Below are 3,408 nucleotides of genomic sequence, written 5' to 3' on the forward strand. Positions count from 1 at the left end.
TGTGCCCTCTGTGTGCCAAAGCTTGGCGTGGATAATTGATCTAATTTTAGCACGGTGTGTTTGTGTGTAAGTGTGTGAGAGAGAGAAATACTGGACAGCGTTGTCATTTTCCCTCAGTGAGCACGCTGAAGGCTGCATGAGTCTGACATACTGTTATCTCCTTTCTCCCTCTCTCTGTCAGTGTTCCTTGCTCACTCCTCTATCTTCCTGTTTCTCCATCCCTCGCTCGCCCCCTCTCCTATCATGGAGGGTTGACAAAGCAATTGTGTATTCCGGACTGATGTTTTGTGTTTTCTTGCATCTGTGTTTCCTGCACATGGCCTGATATCTGCAGCTACTGAAGCACTTGTGATAATGAAATTATCTTAAATTCATATCTCTCCGTTTCTTTCTCTCTTTGCCTCTCCAGCAGCGGATGCTGTACCGGTACGGAAAGATGGGGATCAGGTAAAATGCTATTATCTTTTTTTTTAATGCCTCCACTATTTCTGCACACTTCAATCTATTTTCCCATTTTGCTGAAAGCCACCGTGACTGAATACAAAAGACACAGGCGCTGGTGTCCTCAGCTCTCCTCTTACATTTGAACAGTCTCCAGACAGAAATGGCCGGTGTGTGAGAGTGTCATTTCTTATCTCCTCAAATCTTTCAGAGGTGAGAAAAAGAAGCGCTGTTACTCACCCAGAACTGCGTCCTGCTGTTAGACGGCCAGGCCTCAGCCTCGAGAAAGGTCGCCCAGACCTAAACTTTAAAAAAAGAAAAACGATTCACAATGTGCGGAGAGTGTTTTTTCCTTCGTTTCACAGTGTGTGTGTGTGCATGTGTGTGTGTGCAGGTATAGGCTGAAGCATTTGGGTTTGTCTGTGTTGTTTTATGTTTACAGTACAGTCAGATAGAGATGTGTATTCACACATTTTTTGTTTTTTTGTCTCTGTACTCCAGCACATTGGAATTTAGCTGAATTAAAGGGGAACGTCACCAATTTCACACATCAGTCTGTTTCCAGGTCTTGTGGAGTACTAAGCATATGTGAAAAGAGCTGTATAAAGACTTACTGTCATTAGGGAGCTGTGCTAATGTCCTTATGTGAAGTCATTGAGTGCTGTCAGGGTGTGGAGTTTGACAAAAGTGATCTTACCAGACTCTGTAGCCCACTCCTCATCACTGCTTAAGTCTAGTGGTATGACACTACATTGGCTGCTATTAGCATAACGCATCTCCAACTGAAGAATTACTATATATGAAGATTTTTTTTATATATAAGATTGATATATAATTGATTTTATGTTAATTTGCTCAAGAGAGTTTATGGTAATTGGTTAGCTCTGCTGCCTCACAGCAAGGTTTGGAGTAAATTGGCCAGTTTGTCAGTGGTTGTGTGTCTGCATGTGTCAGCCCTGTGAAAGCTTGGCAACCTGTCCAGGGTGCACACAGTGTCTGACCCAGTGTGAGCTGGGAAATGGCTAAGGCCCTCCTGCAGGTACAGATAGTGGATAGGATGTCGGATTACTTTTGGCACAGGAGAGTCAGGGAAAATCCATGAAGTGTTTAGTAAAATTCACCTGTAAATGGGAAAACCATCAAATCAAAGCTGAAAGTCGGCACTTTACATTTTTTACTATGAAATCCAATGTGCTGCGTTGCACGCCATAGGAGACAGAGAATAGATAGAAGAGTAGGATAGACAGATAGATAGGACCCTAGATGATAGATAGATAGCATAGATTAGATAGATAGTTAGATAGATTGAGAGTAGATAGAGTAGATACGACTAGATTTTAGCAGTACTTTAAGTTGTATCGTGGGGAGGGAAATTCAACACAACACAGCAAATGTGTCACTGTTTCCTTACTGATTACACTCTTCACTTAAAATTAGTAATGTATCACATATTACAGTTTCTTTCTGAATGAATGGAAAGCAACTGACTTAAAAATGTTCTTTCAGGCAGGATCGACCTGCCTTAAAGATCTGATGATCCTGTAAGAATTGAGCTAGTCTTAGCCTCTATAATCTTAAAGTTTCACTGTCCCATGATGGTCTAAATGCTGTTTCAGAGGCTTTTCGAAACCAGACAAGAAGTATATTTATAACAACTACTGGACATGTCTCAATTTCTGGAAAGAAAATTGAAAAAAAGGGGAAAAAATGAGGACATACTGGGAGAAAATATCAGTCTTCAGAAGTTGATATTAGTCAAACCTGTGTGTTCTCCTGTGTGTATGCGTGTGCTCTCGTGACTGGCTGTGCGTGACTGGGTGTGAAGGTGTGTGCGTGTTGATAGTCTCTTACCAAGGCCACAGAGCCGCTCTCCCCAGGGCTCAGACTATTACTGAGCCATGTATCACTTCTCAGCTGTGGACCCTGGGGAAAGAGAGAGCAGTAGAAAGAGTAAAAGAGAGAGAGAGAGAGAGAAAAACAGCGACATCCATCTTATTGTTTTTCCATCCATGGCTGCTGCTTTCTTTCTTTACTGTTGTCATTTTTCCTCATGCACAAGGGTTGGAAGGCCGTCGTGCACCAGTAGTTTTTGTTACTTTATAAATATTTTAAAGGTATACTATAACATTGTTACGTTACTGCTAAGTTAATTACAACTTCTAGGTGAAAGAGCAAGATGGAAGTAACAAGGAGCATCTTTCTCATGACTTTCTTAAAATTAGGAGCCATAAACACTGTTGCTTTCTGTTCCCCTGCTAACTCCCTGAAGAGACTGAACACATTAAAAGTGATTTATATATTTTTGCCAGCACCAGAAACTTTGAAATATTGCACATATTTCAGATTTTTGGCTGACATTTTGCAGCCATTGCATTAGTAACAATCAAGTGTTGTTTCTGTTGAGCATTGATCCCATGGCAGCCCTCGAGTTGTTTACTCCCTCAAACATGAGTCTTCTGCGTAATTTATAAACCTGCAGAGAGAGAGAGAGGCCAGCAGGTGGAGAAGGATTTGACAAAATATAATACAGGAGCTCAGAGAGATGATTCAGACTCAGAAACAGGGGGCTCAAGAAAGTTGGACAAACAAAACACTACAGGCTGAGAGACAAAATACATACGACACAGCCAGAGTCTGAACCGCAAACAGAGTATTCTAAAAGCTGAAGGAAAAAGTAAAGACTGTGAATGTGAGAATCAGAGATGAAATAAAACAAGGCTAAGAATCTACAGCCATGCTAGCTGGCGATGCTTTGAGCTAAATGTTACATAATATGCTAACATAACAAATTTCACAGCAGTCCGTCCAAAAGTTGAGACATTTCACCAAAAACCTAAAAATGTCCACCTCACGATGGCATGAGGAAAAACATCTGGAGCCCCTTAAGTCCCGAGAGGTGATATTTTTTACCCTATGTGCACACGCTTTCATCTTGTGCAAACAATTTTGTGGGGGTGGGCGTGGTTT

At 41.4% G+C, this 3,408-nt stretch overlaps 1 protein-coding gene across 4 annotated transcripts in view; it reads left to right on the plus strand.

Annotated features, from left to right (window-relative positions):
* The first annotated feature begins 415 nt into the window (after positions 1-415).
* fam131ba (family with sequence similarity 131 member Ba) overlaps positions 416-3,408 on the plus strand; it is a 22,709-nt gene continuing 19,716 nt past the window's right edge. For all 4 annotated transcript variants that reach the window (XM_035680872.1, XM_035680874.1, XM_035680873.1 and 1 more), the window contains exon 1: positions 416-447. The gene's annotated coding sequence lies outside the window, so the exon portion shown is untranslated. The remainder of the gene's footprint in view (positions 448-3,408) is intronic.

Source organism: Morone saxatilis, unplaced genomic scaffold, assembly GCF_004916995.1.
Source record: "Morone saxatilis isolate NCDOM2014 unplaced genomic scaffold, NCSU_SB_2.0 Contig9, whole genome shotgun sequence".
In the NCBI taxonomy this organism is placed as follows: domain Eukaryota; kingdom Metazoa; phylum Chordata; class Actinopteri; family Moronidae; genus Morone; species Morone saxatilis.